Below are 23,977 nucleotides of genomic sequence, written 5' to 3'. Positions count from 1 at the left end.
ACAATAACAGTCAAGTGTTCATCCAATTGGACTACTACGGAGATATGTTAGAAAACAGACTCACTTATAATATGTTAATACCTATCTCTACGGAGCAGATGCATTAATATTCTGTAGAGTCAGCTATGTCAAGTTACATTGAACAATCCAAACTGAATAGTGAAATACATTCGATATTTCTACCGACGATGCTACGCCCCCGGCCCGCCCCATTCAAATCGGGGTCCATAATCCAAAAGTCGTCCCAACTTGTCACACGTAGATCTTGCAGTTAATTTACATAACACCTCGGCATGATAGTGGCCTGTCCATATTAATAGGTTTACTTAGTCAAGTGCACTCTACTGAGCATTCTCAAACAAGCCATGTGGACAGACGCTTACCCAAATATATTCAGCAGGTGTCCGCGTATTTACATACAATTTCTACAGACAGATAACTCCCTCTTTAACATCGGATCCGGTGTGATCGGTTTCATAATCGTATTATTTGCTTATAACCTACAACGGGATTTGAATGTGGATTTAGTTTTAAGTATACAAAATTCTCATTAGCGCGGTATCATGTATTATCACGCAACATTGTTTAGTGGCTTATGAAACATATAGGCACTTTAAGAAGCTTATTACTCAACAACCCAAGTAACAACGTAATAAACTCCATAATAAACGTGTAGTCCTTATAAAGTTTTACGCTCATTCCAAGGTACTGGCGGCACGCAACCCTATGTAATTTAAAAGTAAAATAAAAACGCACGGGGTGCCTTTTGTTACTGGATAAATATTTCGAAGTAATAACAGGAAATTCTGAGCAAACAGAGCGGTAAGTGAATTGTTGGCCACCCTCGCAGAACATACTCGGAGTCAGTATCGTCTTTACACGTGACGCCAGGTCGGGACTTAGATGTAAGTCTATAGATGCTGTAGAAGCAGTCTTGTGGAAGGAAAGCAAGTCTTTTCAATAGGCCTGAAAATACGTAGAATATTTCATCAAGAACTCCATGTATTTAGAAATAATAAACACAACTTTTTTTTTAGCTCAGTGTTGTCTATCTAAGAATTCATGATAGAAGCTCAGTGTAACATCTTTTCGATACAATACATAACAACTTTTCGATACCCTATCTTATAGGTTTACTTTAATTAGCCCAAACAGAACTGACCATGAAAAAATATTTACTTATCAAGAAATTTATTCTCTCTGTCAATTAAAAAAAAATATAAGTTGTCAGGCTTTCTGTATTTTTTTCCAAATTTCTGGAAAAAATAGAATACTGAATAAAGCGCGCAAGAAAAACTTAAGGGGCCCAAAGTGCAAGGGGCGATAGACACAAAATAGTACGTCCCTGCAAAAGACATCGCCGCCCACCGAGTGGTCGTGATCAGCACAGCCTACTGCAAGTGGGGTCGGGCCCACTGCGCGCGTAGGGGCGGTTTGTGGACACGACCAACTATTGTGGCACCGAACAATGCGCATGAGTTCCGCTCTCGGATCTATAGAGATCCAGCGATATCGAGAAACTACTTAGATTTTATTATTATTGCTTTTGATTATCATACAAAGGTATAAAAAGCTTTATAGAAGTCTTAACTTTCTTTGTCTTGGCAAGAACCTCAGAATTGTGATAGGTGTGTACATACATATAAGATAATCAGTTGTGCTTCATTGTATGCAGAATAAACAATTAATAGCAAGTAACTACTTAATAATCCGTGGCAAGATAAACAAAGCTATATATTCAAAACGTAGCAAGTTCCATTCATTAGGTTCCTAAACAACATTCACATACTCATTTCAAGTCTATTGACTACCTTTCCATACAATATAATGAAGCGATGAATATTTTAATAAAGGATAAAGGATCACCGACCGCTGTCAGTGCCGTGGTTCCCTACAATAATACCCGGCTTCACCGACCACGCTAGCTGATACCTCGAATGCTTCGAGAATATCAATAGGAGGCGCAAACGATAAATGAAATACTTGCAATATAAGCGAAACTTTTTGCTAGCTCCGCACTGCATCTAGCTCCCAGCGAAAAATGCAATTTATTTTGTTATTAAAGGAATCCACGCGAAGCGCGAACTCGTTCAAAATACTATAGAACCTGTACACGATAACAAATAAGCTCTTCACAGAATTTTCGCTTACATTTTTACTGCTCACGTCGTTTCATTGTACGTAAGAATGCTATTCAACTCGCGTTTGATTATGATGTAGCAGATACGGCAACAGCATTATATTAGCGATGGGTCGTTATCGGTTTTTGAGATAACGTAACGTAAGCGTTATGTGATTTCCAATAACTAGTTTCTTAACTAGTGATTTTTATAACTAGTTATTTTCACAACGTTCTGAAGCAAACGTGATAATTGTAACGTAAAATCGTTTGGTTAGGTAGCAGTATAACTTAATTCTTCTTCACGCACACGTAGACCGAAAGCCAAAAAACATATACTTGTTTCATTCACACTTACGCTCGTGTTTCATTTAATACACGAAAGAAAGGATCGATTTTGTTGCGATCCTTTTTTTTAGGCGCGTTTTACATTACTCGTTTTACTCCTTTACGTTGTCAAAGCTATGTGTAAGGTGGTCAATGTAAAACGTCGTTTTCATCTTGTCATTACGAATATTGTAAAACCAGTGATTTTGCGTGAGTAGTGAAAGTAGCCAAACATCGACGCTATGCCTTAAACATAAGAGTGAATTCGATTTAACTTTATGGCGTTGTGATTAAAAGAGTTATTGAAGACTGATGCCTATTTCGATCGTTAAATGGCGTTATGAATATCACTAGTTTTTGTTGTAGTGGAAAACGAGTGATCACTGTTCGAGCTCGTAACTGCATATATAACCAGTTATGGTTAATAACGCCCATCGCTACATTATATGGATAAATCGTCGTTGCGTGATAAGTCGTGAACTATAAAATGGGTAAACATACATCTTTGCGCTTAGCACGCTAATCTTATCTGTTCTATGACAGTATACGCCTGACTAGGTATGCGATTGTCCACGACATGAACCAATCGCGGGCGTCTCGAGCTTTCATTATCGCCGTTATTAGCTTTATTATTTCGGGGGACGCCTTTATTGTGCTGTAAATATTTCATATGGCGATAAGCAGCCATCCACAGATAAAACAAATTGATCGGGGAATAGAACTGAGTTTTGGAAGGTTTATGTCTCACGTGGGCGGGTTTAATTGATACGATGAGATTGTGCGAATGACGACACACATATATTAATATTTAACGTCCCTATTTAGGGGCCTAATGCATAATTATTTAGATAAGCCGGCGTATATAGGCTGTTCATGCAATGAAAAGATTATTTAAATGATGCCTCTTCATTACATCCATCAAGACCCGTATCTCATTATGTACCCGCGTCGACGGCGAGCAAACAATATCGAGTGTGCGATATTGTCTTAAACATATTAAGCGAGTAAGCTCGGAAATCAATATTATCATGTTTAGCTGAGACTGAGTATAATTTCCTCAGATTTACCTCGAGGCTCATCATTCTGTAGCCGTGAGCGTTTCCGCCCAAACGTTTCGCTTCACTCATAAAACATAAGGACGAGAGCTTATACATTTTTCGTTATCAAAACACTACCGATTCCCCCTTTTATGGAGGTCGAGATCTTTTTATTAGGATTTAATTAAGTGTCGGGCGGAAGCAGGGGACGCAGGCGCGCGTGCGTCGGAATTATACGACGCTACTGACGAGCCTTACGCAAACGCTTGTATGACTCGGTAATGGGAAGCTCGTATTAATGTGCCTTAACCCTAATAGTACCCTATCGAGCATCTTATGTATTATTCAAAGGAGATTAGCAGTGGGCGCACCACCACGCGCTCAGCAAGGATTTTTCTTAATGTTAATATCTGACATAATATTCCAATATGAAAATCGCCCCGAATTAAGCCCAGCGGGAGGGCTGCTATCGTATAATATTGAAATACTAAATTTATTATTAAACCATCTGATGTTGATAAATTACTTACAGAATTGGATTTCGGGTGTTCGCTTTACTTACTTATCTTGAGAAATGTATTAGTTGAACAAACTTTAATTAAAGTCTGTTTAACGAAATAATAAAGACTTGTACTAAAAGCGGTAGGTACCGACTTATTGGTATTTTTACAATATATTTAATTTAACTTTAAAACTAATTGGCTCATAATTTCTTATTGTCCAAATGACACATAACTCAACGTAAGTAAGAACTTTTATTGTTTATTTTCCTTACTGAACGTTTTCTTGAAAAGAGTGAAATAATTTATTGTTCAGAGTGAATGAATTTATTGTATTCCATATATTTATGCTGACCGACAGCAATTTCGAAAACTAAGCAAACCCGTATCCCCTACTCCTTCAATATTCATGAACTCCGTCGTCTAAACCTAATTCGGCGTAACACAAGAAAAGATCTTGTAATTACCCATCATTTTGTACGTGGAGCGTAACCGAACACAAATTAAAAATAATGACTGTCTGGTAAAGTTGTGGAATTCGGTGTTACAAAAGGACGAGGCGGTCGAATCGACGCTCGCTTGACGGGCAGCTGCAGAATGAAATTATGAGCATTTTTATTTCTCGGCCGCGCCACGGTCGGCTACGAGCATACACCTGCCCGGCCGGCCGCGATTGACACCTACCCCATTATATACGACCAGCCTCGCATAGACCAAAAAAAATCCGAACAATAAGCCCGATCGCAGCCGCCTGAGAACTTATTATTAGCCCCTTTATAACGCACGCCATTCATTTTTACATCTTCATACAATCCTGACCATTAACCGAGGCGTGTGGGCAGTGGGCTCACAACTAAATAAAACTATTGTTGCGCCTAACAAAACAGCTAAGTGAACATCTTCATGAAACGACATCTCAGTTCAACTCTATTGTTACAAAGGTTACGTTCCCGACGGCCCAGGCGATATTTTAGAAGGGAATTTATTGCCAATTTTCAGGGAATGTTTACCGAAAAGTGACTGAATGGGAGGCGAGTGAATTACTTATTGTAATGACATAAAGGAGCTAGATTGAAAGCGTTCGATGAAAGCCGACGTCGCGCCCGACACTGTTTGATGATAATGATTTATGACGACAGAAGCACAACGCGATTTTAGAGTTTTAATGCCTGGGATAAATGTGTCGAGATTTTCGTTGTTGCTTACGAAAATAAATAATGTCTTTATGACCTATTCGGTATACAATATGGGTGATGATTTTGACATAGATGTAATTGGGAGGAATTCGTCGTTTCGTGGAGTACCTACCTACCTACTCATCTGGGCAAACAGATAAACAAAATTACAAACAACAAATCGGTTTGAGAATGTTGTCGGTGTAGAAATTGGAGGCGACCGCACCACCGCAAGTGTGAGCAAAGGCGTGCAACCGCAAAGAGTGGGTTCAGCCGCAGAGTCGTTCGCGGCGCAATCATCTTGCTGCACGCTAGTCTATATTTAGATAAGCGTTAAGACTGGATTAGCCACGGTGCAAGGTGCAAAGTGTCTCCACATCCACGCGTGCCGCCGACACACGAACGCTAGTTATTGGAAACATAAACAACGTGACAATGTTACTCGAACAAATACCAAGAAAACTGTTTCGAAAAAGGGTTACATGAAATTTTAAAACTATTCGCAATAGAAGTACTTATGAGAAGGATTAAAGACGACGAAATTAAATGTAGCCACCGAATCGTCCTCGACTAACGATAGCACTGCGTTAATGATCGTCGTATTCGGGGGCGAAACTGAACCTTCCGGTTATGAGGCAGGCGCAGGTCGAGCGACTTCGTTAGCCGCCGCTCCTGTAATGACTCGCTTAATTCGAGATAATTACGCTCCCAGCAAACGCAAACGTGGGCCCGAGAAATTTATCGAGACCACTCCGGGACTGGACGGGCCCGAGCCCGCGGAACCCGTCGCTACTCACTCACTCACCGCGACACAGTGTAGGCAGCGCCAACATTCCTCTTCTAAGGAGCTATAAATCTTAAGTGCGCTATAAAATTACGACTAAATAGTCCTTTTATTCGATTTTAAATGCGGACCTTCATTTGTATGCACCGAATAAATGAGCCCTTCCCATCACGAATAACAATTTCCGTTCAGATTTAATATACAACTTATTACTCAAAATCACGTGCGTCATCCATCCTGTCGAAAAATCGCTTCTTTTTAATCAGTCGCGAGCCGAGCAGTTAATATTCGCAAGTCGCCGCGACGAGACACGACTTTGAGGACATCCGCTACCATTGCCATTTTAATATTCCCAACATAGGAGCCGTTTTATTCGTAACTTTTTCCTTTACTTATTGTTTTTTTCAGAGTGTCGCTTAGACATTGTCAGTCAGCTCGGAATAATTCAGATTAAACACACCTACCGCGCTGCTCTCAGCTCGCGGCCGCTACATGAATGTTAAGACGCCCCAGTCACTCGCTGGAATTGGAAATGTGTGCGGTTGATGTTTTGTTTTAATAAACTCACATATTTGCCTTCAGAGTAAAAGGTTTTTATTTGATTTATTCGCCCGACCTAACGAATCCCAGTTACACGGCGATTACTGGCTGAAACTTCGTTATGTACTGACAAAAGAGAGGTTGAGTTTGTTTTAGGAATTTCGCCTCAAAGGGAATGGAATAGTTAGCTAACCGTTTTATTGGAATCCGCCGAGGCGCACGTGTGCTGACCAGAAACAATTTAAACTGAAACAAAAGACTTTGCTACAAGAAGATTGATTCTGCGGATCCCAGTATGTAGTTCAATTTGAATATTATTAACCGAGCAGACTTTAAATTAAGCGCAGAAAGCTTTTGTGAGAAAGAGATTAAACCGCAGTGTTTACGGACAAGAATGCACGCAATAATAATTCCTGAGAGGACGCAGATGAATGCGGAATCTTTGAAATTGCAAGCCTAAATAGGCATCGGACAGCCATGAAAGTGGTCTTGATCACTGAGCGTAACAAATTACGTTTTATGTCTGTATTATTGTTCGTATTAGAAATATTACGTCTAGACCGGCAAGAACGTGGCGAGAGCAAAACGTATGCGGCTCTGGGACGGCGCGGGCATGCAGGCAGGCCTATTGTTAGCGTGACGCGCCGCTGTAAATCCACCTACCACCGACACTCGCGTCCATCTCACCGTAATTACCACATATAATTACACCATAAATATTCCAGCTTTCACAACCAAATAAAAACACACTACAGGAATGAATCCCGGTCCCTATCGCATTACGTGTAATGCCACGATACGACCAAACATCTCACCCCACATATCAGTTTATCGGACTTCAAAATTGCGACTATCACGCTCGTGACTGCGCTTGTTCGTGACATAGGAGAATTAATTTTTTCCTAGTCTAGCGCCGGTACAGGCGGGCGTCAACGTGCGTCGTTCGATGGAATAGCTTTGCGGCCGTCCCTTTGGCAACATTTATTTTAATCTACTCCTCTTTCACGCGGTACGAGGACGTTAAGCCGCGTTCATTCTTTATTTATGCCCCTGCACCTGCAATGTCTTTTGATTTCAGTATTTCCTTCGCGCTCCAACATAAATCCTCGCCCTGCTATATTGATTTCTACCGGCGACTCATAATTTGATATAATTATATGTCATATGCCAGTAGGTAAGTCTCGGGACGATGAACGTTTTAATTAAGACGCATTGTTCATCGAACCGAGGCGTGACTTTGCTTTTAAAAACTCAGACTGGCCGCGTTTAAAATTGCTCCATTAAGTACGCCGTATTACCTTCCGTAACGTTACTTGTTTGTGTACCTATTTAATTTAACTCGCTTTGTTTGGAGTAATTAAGTAATACAAATGTAATTGAATGGGCTTCTCTGAATTCCGAGTGCAGTGTAAATGCGAACAAACCGAGAACGACAACCGTGAGATTTTTCTTTTGCTCATAGCTGAGATAAAGCAACTCTATCAACAGAAAAGTTTCCGAGAGCGCAATAAGCGCCCTAGATTAAAAAATAGTGGTCCGTTATTCTGTGAATGGGCTATTCAGCCTCGCTTCTTTATTGATTCGATATTTTGATATCGCGATCCGTTTGACTGCCTATTAATTCTTCACAACAATGGCCAAGCCCAAATCCGCGCCGTGTTTTTCGATCTCACCCTCCTTATTGTACTTCATAATTGATTTTCTATTAATCTACATTAGCTGTTGCTGTTAATAAAAAAACAAACATATAACAACTTATCCGCAAAGAATACAAAGAGAAAGAAGCGAGGCGGCGAAATCTAATCTAAACTCCTAAGCAAACCGCGCTAAAGGCGGTCGAGACGAGCCCTAGACAGAAGAAAAACAAAACTCGGCAACGCGATCAATCCGAGCGACGCCGGTGAAAACTCAAAAGTCCGAGTGAAAAAAGATGAGAATATCCCATAAATTACACCTGCCTCGATGAAATATAAAGCGGAGATATTGTTTTAAAAGTAAGTCCCGGGCGGGTGATTACGGCTCGGCAGCCAACCCAGACTTGGAATTCCGATAGTTTTTGCGTCGGTAAAAACTGATATTCCGTTCGACCGCGTTCAGTCCGTCGTATATTGAGTTAATGTCGGTCGTGATTGTGAATGCGTCCCTTTCCGCGGAGTGGGTGTGAGCGAGACGGGGCTTTGTTTCACGGGGGATAGGTTCGAATCGCATTTTATGGTAAGTTGGCGGGCCGGCAGGTGTACGGCATGCACCTGCGCTCGCCGAGATGCGATCAGCGCGGGGACGTCGACCCGCTCCCGCCACTCCGGACTCGGACCACTATTCCAGTATCTCATAGATAAAGCCGTCGCATAACTCCAACCCGAACACTACATAAATTAGCTAATGATATGTGAAGAAGGCGGGATAACTCTGTTTGTAGCCGCTTTACATCGCCAGATCTGCGGTGCGGATAACGAGGCAGCGGCGTCGAGACACGCTATCGAGGGAATTTCTTAGAAACTCGACATCTCTTAATCTGTGAAGTCTCGTTAAAGTTGGTACGCGAAATATTTATTTGATTATTATTTCGAAAATAAATTTACAAGAAAAGTTGCCGGGGATAATGAATCATAAGCTATACTTGCAAAATAAAAGCACCACATCCCAGCTCCAGGTGCAATACAGGTTTGTTTATTTCTGCTACATTATCTCATACTTATACCTATAAAATGAACTCGTTCTAAGAACGTGGTGCACTGGAACACGATTAAGTCATACAACGATGGCCATGGAAAATTATACCTCAATTTTCATAGAACAAATCGACTAGAAGTTGGTCTAGAAATATAAGGTTATAAAACCCAGGTAGCTAAATGTCTTTAATATTGTAAACAGTATTCTAGATCCAGCACGGTACATTGAGTCATCATCATCATCAGCCGTATGACGCCCACTGCTGGGCATAGGCCTCCCCCAAGGATCTCCACGACGATTGAGTCAATTTGCATGTAATTAGCCCAAATGTTCCATTAATTCCGCTACGAAAATCGAAAATACTTTAATGTTAAATAATTTGGTTAAGAAATCTTTATTCTTAATGTTTATATCGGTAAAAATAAAAAGACTGTGATTTAATAAAAAAATATAACTACTAAATAAAATGGTGCTGATTTTCATCCGCCGTATTTTCTTATCCGCCGAAAAGGAAAGGAACGGGTAATGGACAGGCATAAAATTTATAGAACACGCGTAAATTTTATGCAGATATTTAAACAACCTTCTCAAAATTTTACATTGGCCAATAGGCCGACAGAATTAAGTTGATAGCACACGTCAAACGGATTGCATATCAGCGAGATACCCATTTTACTCGCCAGGGTTATTCATCGATTCACTCATTCATTTAAAATTAACATCTGTCAATTATCTGGGGGATTTAAATGGCCACATCGAAGCAATTCATCTAAGAAAGCAATATTGCTGTTTGACATTAATGTTTGCATTGCGCACTTACTTTTATATGCACAAATGACAAATTACAATATTGCTTTCATTGCAATTTTAACCCATCAAGTTCTTTTCTTTCCGGCGGACAAGAAATAGACAGGTGTAACTTAAAATTAAATTAGAATGTGTCTGCAGGAAACGGGGCCAGTATTATATTTTTATAATAGGTTAAATATTTGATAAAATGTGCAAGATAAAAATAGGTATCGGTAATAGCAGGAACTTTTCAACACAAAGTCTGCCATATTAAATCAAGATTGATTACCAAGGCTGCGTCGCAAGAACTTCCAAGAAACTTTCTTAGAGTATGAATAATAAATAATAAAAGTAAGTAGGCACGTACTGACTCTTGAAAAGCAAAATGTCACACTTTTATTATTCAAATCAAATACACTTTATTGCACCGAACTTAATTTTAACAGACATAACATACGGATACGGTACAACTTGGGCTGCCTTATCGCTCTAGAGCAATTTCTTCCACGCAACCACTACCGGGAAACAAACATTTACTAGACTTGCAGAACTTACACGCTGATCACCTGATTGTCCGAAAATAAGACGATCCGTGCTTCGGAAGGCACGTTAAGCCGTTGGTCCCAGTCACTAATTACTGATGTAAGTAAGTAATCATTATATGAGCCATGTCAGGGGCCTTTGGCGGCTCAATAGAATTCTTGACACTAGGGTTGATGAGGTTTGTAATCCATCTCATAATCCACACGATAAGAAGAAGTCTAGACTTGTGTAGTAAATACTGTATACATATTAATAATTATAATACTCATTATAATATAAATTATAATTTCTAATACTAACCCAACCTAACCTAACCATAATCTAAATAAAATATAATAATATTCATTCTTACTTAATAGTCATACTTACTCACTTACATATATAATATGTAAGACACGCCTTGTAAGAATAAATAACAATTGTCAATTCTAAATGAATACAAAAACTATTTGTATAACTAATTAATGCTTTAATATATTTATCCTTGGTTTTAGACCAAAATTATAAACAATATTCCATCTCAGGCATTACGTAGAAGTTGACTTTATTACGATAATGCAATAATTGTAGGGGTATACAATTCATAATATTTATTTAAATTGTAAAAAAAGATCACATACATTTATTGATCAAGGATAAAAAATATACTAAAACCCGACTCCGAATAAATCGTGCTCTAAAATGTATGAAACTCGCACACGTACAGTCATGAGCAATATAGTGTACCCACTTTAGGGCTCTGTCGCACTAACATTATTTGATATTTAGTGAGACTTCAGTGTTATTTGTCAAAAATCATCATGAGACATGGTACCAAAGTGTATGCATATTTTGTATGTGTTCGTGACCGTACACATACATAATGGTCAACTACATAACCGTCGTTTTTGCTTCGCCGTAATCGCGTAAAAATAAGCGCCATTGACGATCAAAATATAGGTTATAACATATATTAATACGATGAAGCCACAATGTGTATTCCAATTAAACAATTGCTGTTTGTAGAACCGTAATACGAACTGCCAATGCTATGTGATTATTAATTCAAATCTATGATTTCGTTAAGCTAAATAAATCCGATTTTAAAGTACAGCGAATTAATATTAATACAATTTTATACCTAATAAGTTAAATGGCATTCAGTTAGTTATTTTATTATGTAAAAAATATTACCCTCGTCCTTTGGTAGTCGGGTAATAAAGAAGAGTTCTGGGGATTTAAAATGGCCACATCGAAGCAATTCATCTAAGAAAGCAATATTGATATTTGACATTTGTTTGCATTGCGCACTTACTTTTCACTTACTTACTTAATGTCAAATTGCAACATTGCTTTCTTAGATGAATTGCTTCGATGTGGCCATTTTAGCCCCCCTGATCCAAATATAAAAACAATACAGTAATAAGACAGTTATAAATAGTGATAAAAAAATGCTATTGTGATATAAATTTAAATGATTATGTAATTTATAATTGAACAGGTTTTCCCTTCGGGATGGAACGACAGATTGGCAGTCGCTTCTGTAAAAGACCGGACCTATCAAATCTTCAGGTTATGTAACGGACCCAGTGAAACCGGGATAAAGCTATGGAAGTTATAGTTACCGCCTTTAGAAGACACAGCCACGGGATCTTACCTAAAATAATAATAAAAAACATGTTAAAAAATACACAAATTTTCTTCCCAAGCTTATGCTTATGGTCACAGAAGGAAGACGCCAGTAATGATTTAAGGCGCTCCCCGTTTGAAAAGCAAGTCGGTAAACCACAGGTCCACAGTGACCTATATATGATGAATCTATCCATATTTTAACCTGTCACAATAAATTATTGTCATTCAATAAGAATCGGAAATAAATATCAAACGGAAAATAACGGAATTTAAAATCAAAGGAGCCACTGCAACTGTCCATTAATCGTTTTCTATTTTAAACACAAATCCAATATTGAATTTTGTTACAAACGAAACAGGCTGGAATTTGATTATGAAAAAATTCAACTCAAAAAGTTCAGTTTAACTAAAGGGGAAATCACCAAAAATCAGATAACTTTTGACATAGTGGCGTCAGTCACAATAAGTACCTTGTCGAACGAGTTTCCCGGGTCCCCGTTTTTGTAACAACCATAGGTGACAATAACTAACGAAGCTAGCAGATTATTCTTGGCAGTTAAATAAAATAAAAATAATGTACGGAGCATTAAAAAAAGACCTTTTAGGATTATAAAGGCATAACATGGCAAGTTCTAGATATTCGATCTCGTGTATTTTTTTTATTACATTGGTGCAAAATATCTAGTGAAATATACAGCATTGACGCCAGACTTCACACGCGGGTAATACTGTTTTTTTTTCACTCTATTTGTTCTCTTAATCAAGTCAATATTTGTGATTACTATAAACAAGGAGTCGATACATAAATCCGGTCGATGTAGTTGGTATATCCGGAATATCCGCCGATCGGAAGAGGCGAATTCTGTCCGGATATTGAATATTGATCGCACACCCTTAACCCTGATGTATCGCCGGTCGTTACAGGCCCTCCAGGGACGATAAAGGGATATTCGACGATTATTCAATTGTGTACGGCAAAAAACACAATATAAGAAGATTTCCATGGCAAGAAAGTGATTGCCTGAGCGGTAAGCTCCGTGGTTTTTATCCCTAACGATATTCGCTTAACGGCCACGGGAGTTGAATCGAATATATTAGGATATAACGTTATATTTTGGCAGCCCTAATGTGCAGCAACCCTAATATAAGAATGTACGCTTATAACATTTTGGTTTCAAAATATTTAATCTCAATTTTAGGTTCAACAACGACGTTATAATAAACACACTGTGAATGGTCAAAACACTTGATTCAAACTATAAAAAAGTTACCTATATTTTCATCAATATTTTTCTATTAATCCTAATATCATCTTTATATCTGCCAAGTAAGATGTGAAATTAAAAGACATTTATTTTATCCAATTATATCTGTCTGAAAAACCAATTAGTTAAACATGCCCTTCGTTTTCATTTAAAAGTACTTCCACGAATATCCTATTCTACGGGTATACACGTACTTATAACCATTTTCATTGGAAATCATTTACTTTTTCATAAATAATTGACAAACGACGTCGAACGTACGTAATAGTGTAACAACATTTTTACCGTCCTTTTACTTATTCTTGTAGAAGGACAAAAGGATCCAAAAATACACAACAATTTTATTAAGCCCTATTTTTACGTTCTGGCCGCGAATGCAAACTATTAAGTATTAAAATATGACTGGTACACTGCCTTTGTAGGCGGCTAGTCTAGGCCTGTGTACAAATAACTTATTCATATCATATGTGTTTATGCTAGCATGAACGTGTGCCGTGTGCTAATATATAGGGCACTCCAACCACTTTAGTTTTTCTTTTATTTTCTCCCCTCAAACGTACGCAACGTTTCAAGTTTCAATAAATATTTCATAAGGTCCCGCCGCCTGCAGATGAGCATCCCAGATATTTAGAAATCCCATCCATTAGTCATAATATATTCAAAATTGTCTTCGTAAAAGGCTGTAAAATCAACCATTAAGAGCGTGTTATTAAGGCATTTAAATGCATGTTTTATTGTGAACACTATAAAATCAAACACCTTCGATATTATAGTATTTGATTATAATCTCGGCTATCAAAACATGGCTGAACGCGACGTGGTTCCATCTAAGAACGCTTTTGGTTTTTTAAGTGCCAAATTTGAGGCGGCGGGAGTTTGGAAAGTAAAATGTTTATGAATGTAAGAAATAAGTTTGGAGCTCGGTGGAGAAGTTTTAACGCCTCTCTCGGCGGCGGGATTACACGGGAACTGCGTTAGGTCAACCTCTGCTCCCCGACCGATAATGGAAAAAAATTGTGAACTTTCACGCCGCATTAATTCGAATCACCGAACTGAGATGTCAATCAAAAAGTTTGCGACCAACCTTGATGTCGGGAACACACACGAAGTGTAATCACGCCCACTCTCAAATGAACATCGCTTCTTTCGAAACTAGTTTTATATCAGTTTTAGATGCAAACTCATTGCATTAAAGAAGCGCTGTAGATCCTGGTTATGAAGATTTCAATTTACATACATATTAAATTTAAAATGAAGAGCTCACGTTAGGAGTTACGACCGCTGTGACCTCGCAGTTCCAATTTCCATCCGACCAGCAGTAGTTGCTGGCCAATGATAATAACGGCTAAAACAAAACCGAAGCTGCCTGACAGGTATCCAATTAAGAGTAATAATTGGAAGAGAAGGTTAGGTATGTATTACCGAAATATATTGCGCTATTTATTTGAACCGCACCCGGTGCTTAACGCGTAGCCTCAGGACAAAAGTTAAGGGGCCGCTCCACTCATAGAAACCATCGAACGGACTTGTATTATGAAATTATGATCTACACCTTTTATTAACGTGCCAATGGAATTCCAGGTTTTTATTTAAGATGGAGATTTATAGTAGGTAGAATTGATGGATAAAATCGAGAACGTTTTAGCTTAAAGAATAGGGTACACTTTTAATTTATCGATCTAAATTAAGGCTATTAAAGGAGGTCAGAACAATTTTGAATAGAGTACGTTATAATTTCAAAATATGCGTTGTAAATGTTGTAAATCCTTCTAGAAAATAAACTGCCTGTAAAGATGAGATCATTTTAAACATGTGCACGCGCAACATAAAAGCACTACTTAGGAATCCTGTTTTATATCATATAATATCAACTATATTTATTTCTCGGATTACAACCATAAAATACAAATACACGGGTTTACTTTTCCTAATCCTGTTTTCTATTTACAAGCTTGAATTTATTATGCAAAAATTCATATCATTTACGCTGAGAATGCCAAGCGAACCAATTTAAAGTGCTGTAAATTATGACTTAAGGATTTAAAGGTGTTGATTTCGAGTTTTGAGTTTGATGAACTTTGATTTACTGGTATTTACGTTTGTAGAGTGATTGGTTGGTCAGATTAGAAGCGACAGGGCACTCCGGGGCGGTCCGGTCAGATCAATTTTCTGTTTACAACCGCTGGCTATCAAAGAAAACCGCCTTCGGTCGACTAATTGGTGGTAATGGTAGACGTACGGACCTCACCATCACTGAGCCCCATTAAGTTTGAGGCCAAACACTATTGAATACGACCGCCCGCGATTTTGCGTCGACGAGCTTCGGGCTTGCATCGTGTTTGGATGGATACTGTCATATAAAATGCTGTTTACTCAACATAACATAACAAATACTTTATTGCACAAACAGGAAAAAACGAAATACAAAACAAAAGAGAAATAAAATGAGTACAATAGGCGGCCTTATTACAAAAACTTATTTACCCAATTTCATTTTAAACTCACTTACGTGTTACAAATACGTTATAAACAAAAAAACTCAGTCTCAGTCAAAAAAAAGTCAGTATGTTATTCTTAATTATACAAACTCATTATTCCGTTCAGTTTGAAATTTATATAATTTGATTAAGTATAAATACTGTTTCTTTTACTTTACTGTTTATTCTAAGTATACATTTTTCACTCCAATAAAAACCCCGCTGTGTTGAAGAGCGGACAGCTAATTCCGCTTACAAGTAGTTTTCCAATTAAATTTTTAGTAAGAAAAGGAGTGGTTGGAACAACTTCGTCGATAAGTGAAGAAAAATAAAATTTTCGCTCGTAAACTTTACAACTTAATGCAGATTATCGGCTTTAAAAGTGTAGAGGATTTAACGTTCCAGGTAGACTTTGGTATACTAAAAGATGATGAACATTTTATTATACAAACAATAAACCACACGGTAAGATTTTATGACAGTTTATGTACGCGTATTTATGAACATCTTGTGTTTACGAGAAGAAAAATATTATCTCGTGTGCTTATGAAGCATAAATGAAGGAAATATAAAACTAAAGAACATGTTCCGAACAAGATACGAAGTACAAGTACTTCTAACGATTTCTTGCTCGAGAGAGTATCGTGAGAGGCCGCCGACACAGTAATTTGGAAACAAGACGTCACTCGGGAGGATGGAGGAGGATTGAGGAGTAGAAAGGAGGATGAAGCATCGGAAACGCGCGGTTGGATGGCACGCTTCACTCGCAAAAAGTACGCGATACTTTTTCGAGGAATTTTCACGAATACAAAATGTTCTTTCAAGAAAGCTCTTTACTTCATAAACAAGTTTTGCATGCGAATTAAATTGAAAATAATTTTATTATGAAAATTTGTTTCCGTGCAAAGCATACTTTAGCTCTATATTTTCGAAAGAAGAACTTTTCCGTTTTCAACTATCCTTAGTTTAGTCGGAAATGATTTAAATAAAATATAATTATGTGAGGTTGTCTCACATAGATATAAGTATACTTATACGCGACAATTAATGAGTTTTGCATTATAATTAACGTTGGCCTGCATAATATACTCATTTATAAGCTCATTACTACAAAAGATATTAAAATCATAATTGCGAAGGTTTTTATTTCATGTTTTCTTTTTCTCCAACGTAAATTATTTATGTAAACATTTGCTGTTTCCATGTTGCAGTTATTTCAGTTCTTCGTGTTGTATCCCAGATGTTGCAAACAAGAACGTGTAAGGAAATCCTTTCCGTCGTTCCCTGGACATGTTCTAAAAGAATATTATATTTCAACAATACTCCCTGGGTACGCCAATAAATATTTATGCTTGCTGCAGACACTAACCGGCTCTCTGTCATTTAGCTAAACGACTAAACCCTCACACACTTCGCCGGCGTAATAGCCAGACTCAAACCCGTCAATTAGACAAATGCTGATTACTTACTAAGCTAAGATATATATACGTCTAGTTACTAACCATCCTCACTTCTGTAATGCTTTATGAATATTTGCAACTCACAAATGAAATAGAAGTAAAGATAACAACCCTTCCAGAGTGATGAGGTTAAACGGTTTACCGGCCGAGGAAAGGCGCGTCTGCCGTAAAAACTTCTCAGAACGTAAAATAAAGACTTAACGTGCCTAACTCGGAAAGAAAAGACGCTAATCAGAGCTTTTTGGCAGTCATAATCAGCTTACGGTACTAGTTTGGACACATGATGAAAATTCAAACTTGCATATTTTACCACAACGTTCCTATCACATTCGCAACTTAAACCTGCCTACGGAATTTAAGATTATCCAATAAATATTGTCATGCTTCTCGAAGTATAGTATGACACTCTCATAAATATCTTATATTTGAGCAATATTGATATTACATGGGCAATAACAAGAAACTAAATACGCCTGCCTTCATATCGGATGTCTTACTTGTCACCTCGAGTCTAATTTATGTGCAAATATACACAAAATAGTATTTATTGAAAAAGTTGACACTGGGCTACATTTGGACTTGGAACTCGAAGATAAACATTTAAAATAAACAGTCGTTAACAAGTAGCAGGAAAGTGTTAAGACAAACAGAAAAAAGTTTAAGTGCCTCTTATCTCTGGAAAGCAATAAATTACGATTGCCTAATGTTGAACTGTTTACTGCTACTATTATTGTTAGGTCTCACGATACACTCATTTATCTTTCCAATGAACTACTACCGATATCGTAAACAAAATTGAACACTTAACTAGAATGTTATGACTGTAATTGGTAGTTGATAATTCATTTGTCGCCATGTTGAAACTCCTTTTAAACTTAAAAAGGGGTTGCCGGCGCCAATCAATCTAAAACCATCAATTAAAACTAGGACATACCTTACTATCCACGTACAAAGTCAATTGAACACAAGTCCGTTAACAGTAGTTAAAGTCATGCAACAGTCACTGAAAGCCGGCGGGGGGGTGTACACGATCAAATCCAGTTCGGGCACAACACACGAATAATGTATTAATTAATTTTCATTTATGGTAATTGTGGATCGGGAGTTCGAAACGAGAGCGGAGGGGAAGACTGACGCGTGTGCGCGTGCCGTGCGCTCAGCGTGGACTGACATAGCGGAGGCGAAGCTTTGAGCTTTTCTAAATATACACCCCCCGTGCCGCGCACCCTACGGGCGCAACGCGTGTTCCATGCAATTTTCTATAAATTTTCGCATAAGCTCCGAAGCCGTGCTGTCAAAAGCTGTTTTTACTGAAGCCCCCCTGAAAACACTTTGGGTGCAGCGCATAATTGAATTACGCATAATGCAGGGTTTTTAATAATAAGGGATTGTCAGTGATTTTCATCAATCATGATTTCTTTTTTATAAAATCTACAGGTTCATAACGGTTTCATTTGGCTATGATATTTACGAGTAAGTATACCAGTCAACATTATTGTGGAAATGATAAAAAAAGAATTCGGTTACTTTTTCATTTGATAAGAAAATGATTAATTATCTTAGAATTACGTTTTTTTGGTAACTTGAATTTTAATACATTATGTAAGTGTGCCTAAATAGCAATATTGCTTTATTAGAAGAATTCTTTCAATCTTCTCTTCTTCTATCGTGTGGGTCGTGAGGTGGATTACCAACCCCATCAACCCTGGTGTCAGGGTTATTATAGACCCGCCATAGGACTCTGACATGACTCATGTAACGACTACGTACTTACATCAGTAAGTAGTAACCGGGACCAACGGCTTAACGTGCCTTCAAGCACGGATCATCTTACTTTTGGACAATCAGGTGATCAGCCTGTAATGTCCTAACCAAACTAGGGATCACAAAGTGATTTTTGGGATTTGTCCCCACCGGGAATAACTAATTATTTATTTTATATAACTAACCAATAAGTACTTTAATATTTTTATCCTTGATTTTAGACCACAATTATAATTATAAACCATATTTCATCTCAGGTATTACGTAGAAGTTGACTTTATAATGATAATGCAATAATTGTAGGTATATACAATTCATAATATTTATCACTTTGTGATAGTGATCCCTATCGAACGAACCCACCGGGATTCGAACCCAGAACCTCCGGATCGTGAGCACAACGCTCAACCACTGGACCACGGAGGCCGTTAATTCAATGCGGCATTCTTTCAATGTGGTTTTTATAACCCGCCTGAGGTTTTCCTAGCCCATATTAATTTATAAACAAAGAATGAAAGCACCGCACAACATTCATTAGATTCAACATGAAAATAAACAATGAAAAGTAATTTATTTTCAATCACGTTTTTCAATTCCACGTAAACAACTGTGGCATAGTCCTCTTGTGTAAATTTTCCTGCCATTAAACCGACAATGTTAATCTGTTACGCAGAAATACTCCATGTATTGATTCCATCGGTTTTGTCATACTCGGGATGACAAAAGCACGTCGAAGTTACTACGTGAATAATATAGTGGGTAGGCAGAGGTGTGTAGTACACGCACCCATCGCCAGCTATGTTTAAGTCCCGTGTAATAAGAAGTAAGTCTATTTGCCTACACATATCCTGGAAACCACGTGTTATTAATTATCAAAGTGTCAATAAAAAGTGTCAAAAACTCATAAAATCGAATTCGGTGGTTTGAATGCAAGCGGGATTTGAAATCTTGATACTACAATGTACGTGCAACAAGCAAGTCATATTCAATCCATGTAAATACCTATGTAGTCACCATTTCTCCCCGGAATGACACTAGCATGAATGTGTCGAAGATTTGTTGAAGGAAATCACATCAGGTTTTAATTCTAAGGCGACAATATGCAGTTAGAAACGAAACGGACTATTTGGTGTCTTTCTTTCAAGGTGCTATTAATATATAGGTACCTAAGTACCTGACTTTATTAACAGTAGGTCATCATCATCAATTTAAGAGCCACGCTCTTGTCGGTGTAGCATTTTCCATTCCAGTCTATCAAAGGCCAATTCCTTGACTTCCCTTCCTTTCTTCTTTGATTAACAGTAGGTAATCATTTATATTTATATTAACCCGTCATTGTATGAAGGTGACTCTTACTGCCCGCGATTTTGCCCGCGTGGACCTCGGTGGTCACACCAGCCTCGTTTTCATCCTATTAAGCTGCGAATTCCAGGATAAAAATGTAGTTCTCAAAATATCTTCATAAGTTAGATATATCGGTTTAGCGGTTTAAGCGTGAATAGGAGACAGACAGCCAGAGTCACTTCCGTATGCCTATATCTATACAAAAGCGAAAAGTTACTGACTCACTCATCACGCAATCTTAGAAATTACAAGTGCTAGTAATTTCACTCAAATTTTGGAGTTATTCGTCAACTCGTCCCATATGCCTACGGCCCATTTGGGACGAGTTGCAGAAAATCAAAATAAACAAAAATTTCATTCTGCAACTCGGCCCACGTTAGTATCGACATGATAAAATGTACAATCAGAAGCAAAAGTGTAAGGATAGAAATAATAAACAACTATGTGTTTGTTACAAATTATTTAATCATACCGATTTGTCACTGAATGAACATAATAATAAAAAATTACAAAAGTAATAATTATAAAGCAATAAACAGTTAAAAAAGATTTTCATCACAGAGTTTACACCATTTAAACACACAGTAATCAAATTCAAATCAAAGTCCAAAATTCGAAGCCAGAGTCACAGATTTCACAAAGGGATCGGAGTCCAAATTCAAAGCAACGGTAATATTTTTGAAGATGTTCCACAGGCACTGAATAACGTAGCACTTCACTTTTCCTGTCGGGAAGTAGAAAGCATACTAACCCTGTTTTTAAATCAATCATATCTATGTAATATTCCCTCTCCAAGAGCGGCACGTGCAAAGATAAGAGAAGGATCAACAAAGTAATTTTATTACTTTATTGTCTATAAAACATCACTGGACAACAAAAAAACAAAAAAATATTTTGCGGTCTCATTTTTCTATTCATAGGTCACCTGCATCATTTACTTCAAAAGCAAGCGCCACAACCATTGTTTGTTTTCGGCAAGTAACCAAAAGCCATAAATATCTATTGTATTCACTTGTACCTTTGATAAAATTTGTCCATACGTCGGTAAAATGAAACAATGAACTATTTTCGCAGAAAATCTTTAAATCTTTAAATTTTATAATATTAATATAATCAAAACAATGTTGATAAAAAAATTTTAAGAAGACAACAGTTTAAAGGAATACATTTTATATTAACACTTGTCTTGCTGACAGTACTCAACGTTGATAAGGTTTAAAGTTCCACACAGAAAATAAATGGGACGAGTTGCACAATAAAAATGACATTTTTTTCTGTTTTCTTCAACTCGTCCCAAATGGGCCGTAGGCATATGGGACGAGTTGACGAATAACTCAAATTTTGCGTAGGGGTACTTTTTAGGACGTAGGTGCTCACTAAGACGGGATATTTATTTTTTTAGGAAGTTTGTTCCCCAAAACATTAAAAAAGGGTAGAAACTTTGTATGAAACTTTTTAAAGTTAGATTCAGAGACTAGAGCTCTACGCCAGCTGCCTAGTACCTAAAAAAAAAGATGCGTTACTGTTGCAGTTTCCTGTCATTTCGTCTCCTCAGCCATATTACATTAACCTTCAACAAGTTTATCCATGATAACTACGTTGAATAAATGATTCTGATTTCTGATTTCCTAATATTAGTTGTGGATTAACATTCTAAACCTGTAGTGGTGTCGTGTAGATAGTACACGCACTCTATCACGCATTCCCTTAGTCACGCATACCTGTCAATGCCCTAGCTAAGCCCATCTATTGTGTAGAAGCTAAACAAACAATGTACTTACACTAAACTCTAACTTTACTATTTATCGCATAGGTGAAGTACACGACTAACTTTGTAACTACCTATAGATGTATTAAATTCATCTTTTTGGGGTTATGTATACGTGTTTACAACAAAATATCAGATAGTAATTTAACGCTCATGTGAAAAAGTTTATTATAACATTAATAATTACCTAAATGATAAAAATGCCTGGTATTAAATGTGTTCATCTAGTTATGAAATAACTTGTAATGTATACCTACATCGATTTAAAAGATGTGTTGCTGTTGCAGTTTCTTGTCATTTCTTCTACTCAGCCATAACACCTTGCGAAATGATGTAGATTGAAAAAAAAATATCTATGATAATTCAGTAAATAACCGAATCTGATTCTGTCTAATAATTTTAGGACGCTTTCTCATTTTAACCGACTTCAAAAAGAAGGAACTAAGCCGTTCGTATTGGAAACGAGGAAGCGAAAGGCTTTGTACGAGCTGGTGGGATATTAACAAAACAACACAGGAATAGAACCCCAGCCCACGTCTAGTTGCCTGAAGATGAAAAGGGGATGATGGAATTAACTCTAGTAATTTCAACGCAGAAGTTATAAATTACGAGCCCATCCTCTAAGAAAGTCATTTACATCACACAACAAGGCGTAATCCCCTTGTTTACTTCTATGACATGCACGCACTTATAAATAGCATGGAATATTCTAGGCATGAGGAGCTCGGTGGCGCAGCGGTAAACGCGCTCGGTCTGCGATTGTTGAAGTTAAGCAACTTTCGCAAAGGCCGGTCATAGGATGGGTGACCACAAAAATAAAAATAAAAAGTTTTCATCTCGAGCCTTTCCGAGCTTCGGCAGGCCGTTGGTCCCGGCTGCATTAGCAGTCGTTATTAACCACCAATCCGCACTGGCCCCCATGGTGGGTTAAGGCCCGATCTCCCTATCCATCCATAGGGAAGGCCCGTGCCCCAGTAGTGGGGAAGTTAATGGCCTGGTGATGATTTTAGGCATCATGTTTTATTTATCCCAAACAATTTTAAGGAAACTTATGAATGGGCAGACTGGGCACTTCATACAAAAATTCCAATATTACGGTGTGTCGCCTTACCACTTAAGACCGAACGAGACAGACAGTCCATGCTCCCCCTTCCCCTTAGCGGCTTACGGCCATTTAAACTAAAGTAAGAGTCAGAGGGGGTGAGGTAAATCTAGTTTGGCACCCGATACGAACTGGTGAGGAGCGGAGAGTAACCGTTCTATACGTAGTATTATTCTTTATTCTATGGTACGAGTACGTGAGCTCATTACCATAGTTAGTTATATATTCCCAGTTGCCCATTGGCTTGGCCAGGTAAATAAAACAAAATAAACAGTCTATACATCCCAATACTGAGTAAAAGCCTCCCTTCAATCAACCGGAGGGGGAGCATACTCCACCACCCTGCTCTAGAGCTGATTGGTAGAAACGTTCGGGCCAATAGATTAAGGTGTCTTCGGAAGCACGTGATTTTCAACAGACAACAGTCAGCCAAACTTTGATCGAAATATCATTAAACGTTGAAATTTCAACGATATGGTCAACTTAAGTTGGCTATCTCATATATGACCATTTCATGAAATGGTCGAAAACATCATGAAATGATCAATTCTACGATCTGGCCACGACATCTCCATTGATCGACTCGAGCCTCCAGATCGTAAGTCCAATGTTCTAACCACTAGACTGCAGAGGCAGTGAATGATCATCCTAACAAAATAGGTAAGTAAGTATAAGTTTTGCAAAAGTTCATTCGTAATT

The 23,977-nt window shown here is 37.9% G+C and overlaps 2 protein-coding genes across 2 annotated transcripts in view; one reads left to right on the top strand and one right to left on the bottom strand.

Moving 5' to 3' along the window:
* LOC126377049 (leucine-rich repeat-containing protein 4C-like) overlaps positions 1 to 18,456 on the bottom strand; it is a 59,455-nt gene extending 40,999 nt beyond the window's left edge. Inside the window, exon 1 of the mRNA XM_050024676.1 lies at positions 18,235 to 18,456. The gene's annotated coding sequence lies outside the window, so the exon portion shown is untranslated. The remainder of the gene's footprint in view (positions 1 to 18,234) is intronic.
* LOC126377409 (uncharacterized) overlaps positions 1 to 23,977 on the top strand; it is a 347,616-nt gene that overhangs the window by 265,532 nt on the left and 58,107 nt on the right. The window lies entirely within an intron of this gene.

The sequence above is a fragment of the Pectinophora gossypiella genome, chromosome 2 (assembly GCF_024362695.1).
Source record: "Pectinophora gossypiella chromosome 2, ilPecGoss1.1, whole genome shotgun sequence".
NCBI classification, from domain to species: Eukaryota; Metazoa; Arthropoda; class Insecta; order Lepidoptera; family Gelechiidae; genus Pectinophora; species Pectinophora gossypiella.
This window is presented reverse-complemented; position numbering and strand designations above follow the sequence as displayed.